Here is a 12,808-nt window from a genome sequence, read left to right on the forward strand (position 1 = left end):
GAAAGTCTGGTGTGCTGCAGTTCACGGGGTCAAAGGGGAGTCAGAGAAGACTCAGCAACTGAACAATGACAACATAGTATTAAAAGTGGAATTTCTTGAATATTTTATAGAAAACAACCAATCAAAGTAATATATTTTTTCCTAACACCTTGTTTAAGACACTACATTAAATAGTGCACCATGAAAGTTTCAAGAACAGTAACACAAAAAATCTTAAAAACAAAATAATTCTTCTAAGGGAAAACTGGTGGTATTTTCTAATGTGTTGACTGTTTTTAAAGTCTAAATAATGTTCTACCATGGTTGTCTTCAGCCAAATGAAAAGAAATACATATTATATCAAAATATGGTTTACTTTCTCTTTTCTTGAAACCATTCAGTATCATTTCCAATGTATTCCTGTCAATGTGTGAACATATAGAATATATTTATATGCTATGTAAATACTATAAATACTATATGTATATACTCTGTCCCCAGTTTCTGGCACACAGCTTCTTAAACTTTTACAATTTCCTAACTGATAAAAGCACTTGGAGCATGTTTTGTTCTAATAGTTTGACTTAATATCTTTTGTCGGGAGCCACATTAGGCATTACTGACAAAATGGAGGCATGGCCCCAACCCCGTCTCCTCATCCCGCAGGCACCGGTCCTGGGATGAAGGAGTTAGGCCTTGCGATTCTGACTTGTTCTTTTCTTTCTTCGGTTGAGTTGGCTAGAAAGAATGTTAAGGTGCTTATTGTTCTTGAGAGAAGCATGAGAAAGCACAAAGCCTTCTGCAGTTGTGCCCAGAAAATAATCTATAAAGTAACAATTGACATTTGTTCAAGGATACTTACAAAGAATGTTCCAGGATGAGCACGTAGGCTACAGCTTGAGGCCATGGGGAGGATTGTTATCTGAGACCTGTTTGTGAGGGGAATGTTTATGGCAAAAGAAGTTTGCTGATCTTGGGTTTAGGAATAATTATGAATAGCCAGAAGCCTATTTAGGGGATAGTGATCTTAAGATGCTAGGGGCAAACAGGATTTAGAAAGATAAGAAATAAACTGAGAAATGTAGCATGAGTTACAATGTAATCACAGGTTAAGTATAGGACACATAAGAGGAAGTAGATAATAGATAGTAAAGCTGATTCTGAGAGACTTGCTGAAGCAGGAACTCTGTTTGTAGGGCAACAATGATTTCTTGAGACAATAAATCTGGATGGGGGAAACTAAAAATGTCAAACCTCTGACATAATACTTTTGTCAAAGTATAAAAGAAAACCTGAAGCTTGAAATAAACATGTAGTCCCGTACTTCGAGTTAGAGGCTACATCACTGTCCACCGACACTGCTCACTCCTTCAGGCTGAATCCCTGGCTGCTGGAGCTGGACTCTGACAATCTTTTATTTTAATGAGGTGATTCTTGTGGAATCCTGGATGGGGGTTGGTCACCAAAAAAATCAAGCCATAATTAGAAAAGTGGAATTTTCAACCCCAACCCCCATTCTCCGGAGTGAGGAGAAGGGCTAGGAATAGAGTTAGAGATTTATCATGCCTACATAGTGAGTTTTCCTTTTAAAAAATCCCAAAAGTGCAGGGTTCAGAGAGCTTTTAGGTTAGTGAACACATCCACATACAGGGAAAGTGATGTACCCCAACCAACTCCATGGGGAGAGAAACTCCTGTGCTCAAGACTCTCTGAGATCTTGCTCTGTGTATCTCTTCATATGGCTGTTCATCTGCATCCTTCATCACATCCTTTATTATATAATGTTATAATATTATAGAATAAATTGATAAGTGTAAGTAAGTGTTTCTCTGAGTTCTGTGAGCTGTTCCAGCAAATAATCAAATCCAAGAGGGTGGAGGTTATAGCAACTTCTTATTTTTAGCCAACTCAGACAGAAATTGTCAAAAATCTAGATAAATACTCTTTTCAATTGGGATCTGAAGCAGGGGGCAATCTTGTGGGAATGAGCCCTTAACCTGCGGGATCTGAGGGTATTGCCAGGTAGAAAGTGTCAGAATTGAGTCAAATTGTAGGACACATTGAGTTAGACAAGACTGTGGTCCTAGTAGGAGAAGGCAATGGCACCCCACTCCAGTACTCTTGCCTGGAAAATCCCATGAACGGAGGAGCCTGGTAGATTGCAGTCCATGGGGTCGCTGAGAGTTGGACACGACTCAGTGACTTCACTTTCACTTTTCACTTTCATGCATTGGAAAAGGAAATGGCAACCCACTCCAGTGTTCTTGCCTGGAGAATCCCAAGGACGGCGGAGCCTGGTGGGCTGCCATCTATGGAGTCGCACAGTCAGACACGACTGAAGCAACTTAGCAGCAGCAGCAGTGGTCCTAGTGTGATTAGACTGACTAGTTTTCTGTGAGTATGGTTTCAGTGTGTCTGCCCTCTTATGCCCTCTTGCAACACCTACCATCTTACTTGGGTATCTCTTACCTTGGGCGTGGGGTATCTCTTCTGCTCCAGCAAAGCACAGCCGCTGCTCCTTACCTTGGATGAAGAGTATCTCCTCACCATCACCCTTCCTGACCTTCAACGTGGGATAGCTTCACTAGGCCCTCCTGCGCCCACGCAGCCACCACTCCTTGGACGTGGGGTTGCTCCTCTTGGCCACCGCCCCTGGCCTCGGGTGTGGGGTTGCTCCTCCCTGCCACTGCCCCTGGCCTGGGACATGAGGTAGCTCCTCTCGGCCGCCACCCCTGGCCTCGGACAGGGGGTAGCTCCTCTCGACCATTCCTGCACCTGGCACTCTTGGCCACTGCCCCTGACCTCGGACGTGGGGTAACTCCTCTTGGCCACTGCCCTTCAGGCATGGGGTCCTCCCGGCTTCTACCCTTAATCTCAGACATGGTGTAGCTCCTCTCTGCCATGCTTAGTGCACCAGTCGCAGCCACCCACACTTAGTGTGCCAGTCACAGCTGTGGCAGCATTAGGACCAAAGCCCTGTCTAACTCAATGAAACTAAGCCATGCCCGCGGAGCAACCCAAGATGGGCGGGTCATGGTGGAGAGGTCTGACACAATGTGGTCCACTGGAGAAGAGAATAGCAAACCACTTCAATATTCTTGCCTTCAGAATCCCATGAGCAGTATCAAAAGGCAAAATGATAGGATACTGAAAGAGGAACTCCCCAGGTCAGTAGGTGCCCAATATGCTACTGGAGATCAGTGGAGAAATAACTCCAGAAAGAATGAAGGGATGGAGCCAAAATGAAAACAATACTCAGCTGTGGATGTGACTGGTGATAGAAGCAACGTCCGATGCTGCAAAGAGCAATATTGCATAGGAACCTGGAATGTCAGGTCCATGAATCAAGGCAAATTGGAAGTGGTCAAACAAGAGATGGCAAGGGTGAACATTGACATTCTAGGAGTCAGCAAACTAAAATGGACTGGAATGGGTAAATTTAACTCAGATGACCATTATATCTACTACTGCGGGCAGGAATCCCTCAGAAAAAATGGAGTAGCTGTCATGGGCAACAAAAGACTGAAATGCAGTACTTGGATGCAATCTCAAAAACAACAGAATGATCTCTGTTCGTTTCCAAGGCAAACCATTCAATATCACAGTAATCCAAGTCTATGCCCCAACCAGTAATGCTGAAGAAACTGAAGATGAACAGTTCTATGAAGACCTACAAGACCTTTTAGAACTAACATCCAAAAAAGATGTCCTTTTCATTATAGGGGACTGGAATGCAAAAGTAGGAAGTCAAGAAACACCTGGAATAACAGGCAAATTTGGCCTTGGAATGTGGAATAAAGCAGGCCAAAGACTGATAGAGTTTTGCCTAGAAAATGCACTGGTCATAGCAAACACCCTCTTACAACAACACAAGAGAAAACTCTACACAAGGACATCACCAGATGGTCAACACTGAAATAAGATTGATTACATTCTTTGCAGCCAAACATGGAGATGCTCTATACAGTCAACAAAAACAAGACCAGGAGCTGACTGTGGCTCAGATCATGAACTCCTTATTACCAAATTCAGACTTAAATTGAAGAAAGTAGGGAAAACCACTAGACCATTCAGGTATGACCTAAATCAAATCCCTTATGATTATACAGTGGAAGTGAGAAATAGATTTAAGGGCCTAGATCTGACAGATAGAGTGCCTGATGAACTATGGAATGAGGTTCGTGACATTGTACAGGAGACAGGGATCAAGACCATCCCCATGGAGAAGAAATGCAAAAAAGCAAAATGGCTGTCTGGGGAGGCCTTACAAATAGCTATGAAAAGAAGAGAAGTGAAAAACAAAGGAGAAAAGGAAAGATATAAGCATCTGAATGCAGAGTTCCAAAGAATAGCAAGAAGAGATAAGAAAGCCTTCTTCAGCAATCAATGCAAAGAAATAGAGGAAAAGAACAGAATGGGAAAGACTAGAGAGCTCTTCAAGAAAATTAGAGATACCAAGGGAACATTTCATGCAAAGATGGGCTCGATAAAGGACAGAAATGGTCTGGACCTAACAGAAGCAGAAGATATTAAGAAGAGGTGGCAAGAATACACAGAAGAACTGTACAAAAAAGATCTTCATGACCCAGATAATCATGATGGTGTGATCACTCATCTAGAGCTAGACATCCTAGAATGTGAGGTCAAGTGGGTCTTGGAAGGATCACTATGAACAAAGCTAGTGGAGGTGATGGAATTCCAGTTGAGGTGTTTCAAATCCTGAAAGATGATGCTGTGAAAGTGCTGCACTCAATATGCCAGCAAATTTGGAAAACTCAGCAGTGGCCACAGGACTGGAAAAGGTCAGTTTTCATTCCAATCCCACGGAAAGGCCATGCAAAAGAATGCTCAAGCTACCACACAATTGCACTCATCTCACATGCTAGTAAAGTAATGCTCAAAATTCTCCAAACCAGGCTTCAGCAATACGTGAACAGTGAACTTCCTGACGTTCAAGCTGGTTTTAGAAAAGGCAGAGGAACCAGAGATCAAATTGCTAACATCCACTGGATCATGGAAAAAGCAAGAGAGTTCCAGAAAACATCTATTTCTGCTTTATTGACTATGCCAAAGATTTTGACTGTGTGGCTCACAATAAACTGTGGAAAATTCTGGAAGAGATGGGAATATCAGACCACCTGACCTGCCTCTTGAGAAATCTGTCTGCAGGTCAGGAAGCAACAGTTAGAACTGGACATGGAACAACAGATTGGTTTCAAATAGGAAAAGGAGTACATCAAGGTTGCATATTGTCTCCCTGCTATTTATCTGATATGCAGAGTACCTCATGAGAAACGCTGTGTTGGTTGAAGCAAAAGCTGGAATCAAGATTGCCAGGAGAAATATCAATAACCTCAGATATGCAGATGACACCACCCTTATGGCAGAAAGTGAGGAGGAACTAAAAAGCCTCTTGATGAAAGTGAAAGTGGAGAGTGGAAAAAGTTGGCTTAAAGCTCAACATTCAGAAAATGAAGATCATGGCATCCAGTCCCAACACTTCATGGGAAATAGATGGGGAAACAGGGGAAACAGGGGAAACAATGTCAGACTTTATTTTTGGGGGCTCCAAAATCACTGCAGATGGTGATTGCAGCCATGAAATTAAAAGACCCTTACTCCTTAGAAGAAAAGTTATGACCAACCTAGATAGCATATTCAAAAGCAGAGACATTACTTTGCCGACTAAGGTCCGTCTAGTCAAGGCTATGGTTTTTCCTGTTGTCATGTATGGATGTGAGATTTGGACTGTGAAGGCTGTGCACCGAAGAATAGAGGCTTTTGAACTGTGGTGTTGGAGAAGACTCTTGAGAGTCCCTTGGACTGCAAGGAGATCCAACCAGTCCATTCTGAAGGAGATCAGCCCTGGGATTTCTTTGGAAGGAATGATGCTAAAGCTGAAGCTCCAGTACTTTGGCCACCTCATGCGAAGAGTTGACTCATTGGAAAAGACTGATGCTGGGAGGGATTGGGGGCAGGAGGAGAAGGGGATGATAGAGGATGAGATGGCTGGATGGCATCACTGACTCGATGGATGTGAGTTGAGTGAACTCCGGAAGTTGGTGATGGATAGGGAGGCCTGGCATGCTGCAATTCATGGAGTCGCAAAGACAAGAGTCGGACATGACTCAGCGACTGAACTGAACTGAACTGTAGGACACATAGTTGGTGTCACAAACAATTGCTTGTTGTGGAAGAAAATTGGTATCAGAAATGTTGTGAGTATGGTAGTATTGTGGCTGTAAAGGAAGAACACACAGAAGGACTGAATTTTTCCTACTCACAATGCATGTAAAATTGGTGTTTCCCTCATTAATGTCCCCCAAAGAGCAAAATCAATTACTATGAAGAAAGACAAGAAGTTATAAAAATTGAGGAAAATAAAAATGTCTTTAATTTTTGTACATTTTAAGTGATAATTTAGTAAACAACCACTCCTTAAAAATTTTATATTACTAAAATATAAGGGGTGGTGGTGATGGTTTAGTCGCTAAGTTGTGTCTGACTCTTGTGACCCCGTGGACTGTAGCCTGCCAGGCTCCTCTGTCCATGGGATTCTCCAGGCAAGAATACTGGAGTAGTTTGCCATTTCCTTCTCCAAGGGATCTTTCCGACCCAAGAATCGAACCTGGGTCTCTTGCATTACAGGCAGATTCTTTACCGACTGAGCTATGAGGGAAGTCCAAAATATAAGGGAGTAAGACAATTAAAATGTATTTTAGGTCAATGAAACTACTCTATATACTACTAGATTGGTGGATACATTGTGTACTTGTCAAAACCATTAGAATGTACCACACCAGGATTGACTCTTAATATAAACTATGGATTTTGGATGATAAGGTGTCTTATAACGAACGTAACATTCTGATTCAGGATATTGATAGTAGAGGAGGTTGTGCATGTGTAGAACAGGGGCTATTTGGGAACTCTATGTACTTTCTGCTCAATTTTTCAAGTTTTTACAAACCTAAAACTGCTCTAAAAAAAAAAGTCTATAAAAATATATGTAACAAAATGTTACATAAATGCCACCAAAAAAATTCTATCAGGATTTAGTCAATTTATGGAAGGAGGAGCTGAGAAGAGTTCATGATGGAAGGATAAATCTTGGCAGAGAGACATCTGAAGGGCATTTGATAGGAACAAGTGTTCTTGATGACTCTTACCCTCCATCCTTCTGAGGCAATGGCTTGTGAAACACATAGACAAGGATTTATAGCTAAATGAGAACTAAAGCACACTTTATTATACTGAACACTCATCTAAACAACACAGAAAATTCAAGCTTCCTAGAAACAGTGTTGGAAAAAAAGATTGCAGATTGGGTTTTGTTATTCCTCCTACTCTTTGCCCCCAAATGAATTATCAACCCATGTGGAGGGGAAAATACGGAGAACAGGCTAATGCTGCTCTCCAATATCAGGTGACCTTCTGAGTGTCAGTCTCTCCCTTTTGTCCTCTCAACACCTGGCAAGTGATAGGAGGGACTTGTGCTGAATCTCTGATCTCCTCTTGCATTCAGGCAGAAGCATGAGATGAAACAAGGCTAGTTGTTCCCAATATCAGAACCCTTTCCACCTTGCCTCTGATAATTCAATATTTGATTTGGTGATAAAACTTCCAGAAAAAAAGTAAATATTTGCTTTCTGTGCTCATTAATTACTTTCAATGTTGATAAATACTTGCCTAAACTCCTCATGTTATGATAATTTTTAGACTTCAGTTCAGTTCAGTCGCTCAGTAGTGTCCAGCTATTTGTGACCCCATGGACTGCAGCATGCCAGGCTTCCGTGTCCATCACCAACTCCCGGAACTTGCTCAAACTCATGTGATTGAGTCAGTGATGCCATCCAACCATCTCATCTTCTTTTGTCCCCTTCTCCTCCTGCCTTCAATCTTTCCCAGCCTCAGGGTCTTTTCCAATGAGTCAGTTCTTCACATGAGGTGGCCAAAGTATTGGATTTTCAGCTTCAGCATCACTCCTTCCAATGAATATTCAGAATTGATTTCCTTTAGGATGGACTGGTTGGATCTCCTTGCAGTCCAAGGGACTCTCAAGAGTCTTCTCCAACACCACAGTTCAAAAGCATCAATTCTTTGGCATTCAGCTTTCTTTATAGTCCAACTCTCACATCCATGCATGACTACTGGAAAAACCGTAGCTTTGACTAGATGGACCTTTGTTGACAAAGTAATATCTCTGCTTTTTAATATGCTTTCTAGGTTTGTCATAACTTTTCTTGCAAGAAGCAAGCATCTTTTAATTTCATGGCTGCAGTCACCATCTGCAGTGATTTTGCAGCCCCCCCAAAATAAAGTCTCTCACAGTTTCCACTGTTTCCCCATCTATTTTCCATAATGTGATGGAACCAGATGCCATGATCTTCATTTTCTGAATGTTGAGCTTTAGGCCAAGTTTTTCACTCTCCACTTTCACTTTCATCAAGAGGCTCTTTAGTTCCTCTTCATTTTCTGCCATAAGTGTGGTGTCATCTGCATATCTGAGGTTATTCGTATTTCTCCTGGCAATCTTGACTTCATTAAGGAAAATGTCCATGCTATACACTAAAATAAATATCCAGTTTACCTTTGCCTTATGATCACTGTACTAAGTAAATTACTACCTTTTCATAAGATGGCAAAACAACAGCAGCAAGAACAAAAACAGTGTTTTTTAATTTGAGTGTTCTAGATTCAGACATAAGCATTCTTAGAAAATATAAAAAATAATGTACGTTGATAAAGACACTCTTTTAGGGTTAGAGAGCAAAAGTTATAGCATAGAAAAGCAGCCAGCTGGGACAGAGAAGTCGGAACTAGCCCAGGTTTTTGTTTTAAAGAAAAAGTCTGCAATAGAGGGCATACAGAATTGAATTAGGCTGAGGACAGTTCTAAAATGAGGTTTTTAATGGGGAAGAAATGTTACTGCCTGGCTGTGGAAGGGCTGAATAGATCTGGCTAACTGAGAACAATTAAGAGCTGTTTTAATAAGTTATTGCACAAATGCACATTAATAAAAATGCCACTTAGGATTTGTTTTACTATATGTATTTGAGAGCCAGAAGTTAGGACATACAGTTCATCATACCCCAAGCTCCTATGCCTTATTTCATCCAGTTTATCTAATCAAGCACCCAGGCTCTTAAGCAACCTGCAAGAAATAGGGATAATCATCTTTCACTCATCTGTACAGACTTTATGAATATTCCAAACAAAATAAATTCAGCTTTTTTAGTGCCATCTGCTCGCGGCACCGCCTCCTGCTCCTCCCGCCGCCACCCTGAGTCACTGCCTGCGCAGCTCGGGCCGTTTGGCTCCCCGCGCTCGCTACCGGGGAGCTGAGCTGGAAAACGAAAGTTGCCATTTTTGAAAATATTTGGCATTTGTACAACATGGCAGACATCGACAACAAAGAACAGTCTGAACTTGATCAAGATTTGGATGATGTTGAAGAAGTAGAAGAAGAAACTGGTGAAGAAACAAAAATCAAAGGGCGTCAGCTGACTGTTCAGATGATGCAAAATCCTCAGATTCTTGCAGCCCTTCAAGAAAGACTTTATGGTCTGGTAGAAACACCAACAGGATACACTGAAAGCTTGCCTAGGGTAGTTAAAAGACGAGCGAATGCTCTCAAAAACCTTCAAGTTAAATGTGCACAGATAGAAGCCAAATTCTATGAGGAAGTTCATGATCTTGAAAGAAAGTGTGCTGTTCTTTATCAGCCTCTGTTTGATAAGCGATTTGAGATCATTAATGCCATTTATGAACCTACAGAAGAAGAATGTAAATGGAAACCAGATGAGGAAGATGAAATTTTGGAGGAGCTAAAAGAAACGGCCAAGATTGAAGATGAGAAAAAGGATGAAGAAAAAGAAGATCCCAAAGATTCACTTTGAACCCAATGAATATTTCACCAATTAAGTGTTGACAAAGACATATAGGATGAGGTCAGAACCAGATGACTCTGATCCCTTTTCTTTTGATGGACCAGAAATTATGAGTTGTACAGGGTGCCAGATAGATTGGAAAAAAGGGAAGAATGTCACTTGAAAACGATTAAGAAGCAGAAACACAAGGGATGTGGGACAGTTTGTATTGTGACCAGAACAGTTTCTAATGACTCTTTAATTTTTTTGCCCCTCCTGAAGTTCCTGAGAGTGGAGATCTGGATGATGATTCTGAAGCTATCCTTGCTGCAGACTTTGAAATTGGTCACTTTTTACGTGAGCGTATAATCCCAAGATCAGTGTTATACTTTACTTGAGAAGCTATTGAAGATGATGATGATGATTATGACGAAGAAGGTGAAGAAGCAGATGAGGAAGGGGAAGAAGAAGGAGAGGAGGAAAATGATCCAGACTATGACCCAAAGAAGGATCAGAACCCAGCAGAGTGCAAGCAGCAGTGAAGCAGGATGTATGAGGCCCTGAGGATAACCTGCACTGATCTACCTTCTGCTTCCATGGAAAGGAAGAATTTACATCATTTGATGAGCCTATTTCAAGTTTTTTGTTCGTCTGTTTCTCATTTTTGTTTTTGCATCCTAAAATAAAAATGTCATGTACTTTTAGTTCTCAAAAAATATAAACTAAATTCAATTGTTAAGTTGGAAAATGTGCTCATCAAAACATAATACACATTTTAACTGTACAGATGAACAATTAAATATTCAGAATACTAGACCAAAAAGACCATGTTAAGAAAAATACAAATAAATTTTGGGGAGGACCTGGAGAAAAGGGAACTCTCCAAAACTGTTATTGAGAATGTAATTTGTTAGAGCCATCATGGAAAATGCTTTACTGACTATGCTAAAGCCTTTGACTTTTTGTATGGATCACAAAAACTATGGAAAATTCTGAAAGAGATGGGAATATCAGACCACCTTATCTGCCTCCTGAGAAATCTATATGCAGGTCAAGAAGCAATAATTAGAACTGGACATGGAACAACAGACTGGTTCCAAATTGGGAAAGGAGTACATCAAGGCTGCTTATTTATTGTCACCCTGCTTATTTAACTTATATGTAGAGTACATCAGGCAAAATGCCAGGTTGGATGAAGCACAAGCTGGAATCAAGATTTCTAAGAGAAATATCAATAACCTCAGATATGCAGATGACACCACACTTATGGCAGAAAGTGAAGAAGAGCTAAAGACCCTCTTGATGAAGGTGAAAGAGGAGAGTGAAAAAGCTGGTTGAAAACTCAACTTTCAAAAAACAAAGATCATGACATCCAGTCTCATCACTTCATGGCAAATACATCGGCAAAGAATGGAAACAGTGACAGACTTTCTTAGTCTCTGAAATCATTGCAGATGGTGACTGCAGCCATGAAATTAAAAGACACTTGCTCCTTGGAAGAAAAGCTATGAAAATCCTAGATAGTGTACTAAAATGCAGAGACATTACTTTGTTGACAAAGGTCCGTACAGTCAAAGCTATGGTTTTTCCAGTAGTCATGTATGGATGTGAGAGTTGGGTCAAAAAGAAGGCTCAGCACCAAAGAATAGATGTTTTTGAACTGTGGTGCTGGATAAGACTCCTGAGAGTCCCTGGGACTGCAAGGAGATCAAATCAATAAATTTTAAAGGAAATCAACCCTGAATACTCACTAGAAGGACTGATGCTGAAGCAGAAGCTCCAATACTTTGGCTACCTGATATGAAGAGCCAGTTCACTGGAAAAGACCCTGATGCTGGGAAAGATTGAAGACATGAAAAGAAGGGATGACAGAGAATAATAGGGTTGGATGGCATCATTGACTCAATGGAAAAGAGTTTGAGCAAACTTCAGGAGACAGTGAAGGACAGGTAAGTCTGGTGTGGTTCAGTCCATGGTGTCACAAAGAGTTGGATATGACTGAGAGACTGAATAAAAACAACTGTGCAAAACTGTATGGATGTTCCTCAAAAATATAAAAATAGAACTACCCTGAAACTCAGCAATTCTACTCCTGGGTATATAGCTAAAAAAAGAAAAACAACAAATTCAAAAAGAGACACACACTCCACAGTTCATAGCAGCATTATTTACAATTGCCAAGGTATGGAAGCAACCTGTGTCCATCAACAGATGAGTGGATGAAGAAGATGTCACATATATGTACACACGTACACACACTCATATACACACACAATGGAATACTACTCTGACATAATAAAAATGACATTTTGCCATTTGCACAACATGAATGGACTTGGAGGGCATTACACTACGTGAAATAAGATAGAGAAAGATAAATACTATGCCACTTATATGTGCAATCTAAAAAGTAAAGCTAGTGAATAAAAGGGCTTCCCTGGTGACTCAGACAGTAAAGAATCTACCTGCAATGCAGGGTTCGATCCCTGTGTTGGGAAGATCTCCTGGAGAAGGGAATGACTACCCACTCCAGTATTCCAGCCTGGAGAATTCCATAGACAGAGCAGTGTGGCAAGCTACAGTCCATGGGGATGCAAAGAGTTGGAAGGGCTTCCTTGGTAGCTCAACTTATAAAGAATCACCTGCAATTCAGGGGACCTGGGTCCAATCCCTGAGTCAGGAAGTTCCCCTGGAGAAGGGATAGGCTACCCACTCCAGTATTCTTGGGCTTCCCTGATGGGTTAGACAGTAAAGAATCCACCTTCAATGTGGGAGCCCTGGGTTCAAACTCTGGGTTAGGAAGATCCCCTGGAGGAAAGCATGGCAACCTACTCCAGTATTCTTGCCTGGAGAATCTCCAGAAACAGAGGAGCCTGGCAGGCTACAGTCTATGGCGTCACAAAGAGTCGGACATGACTAGGCAACTAAGAACACACAATGAATAAAACAAAAAAGAAGCA

General features: G+C 41.3%; 1 pseudogene; it reads left to right on the forward strand.

Annotated features, from left to right (window-relative positions):
• The first annotated feature begins 9,346 nt into the window (after positions 1 to 9,346).
• On the forward strand, positions 9,347 to 10,466 carry LOC138439697 (nucleosome assembly protein 1-like 1; annotated as a pseudogene).
• The last annotated feature ends 2,342 nt before the right edge of the window (positions 10,467 to 12,808 follow it).

This window comes from Ovis canadensis, chromosome 4 (genome assembly GCF_042477335.2).
Source record: "Ovis canadensis isolate MfBH-ARS-UI-01 breed Bighorn chromosome 4, ARS-UI_OviCan_v2, whole genome shotgun sequence".
Lineage (NCBI taxonomy): Eukaryota > Metazoa > Chordata > Mammalia > Artiodactyla > Bovidae > Ovis > Ovis canadensis.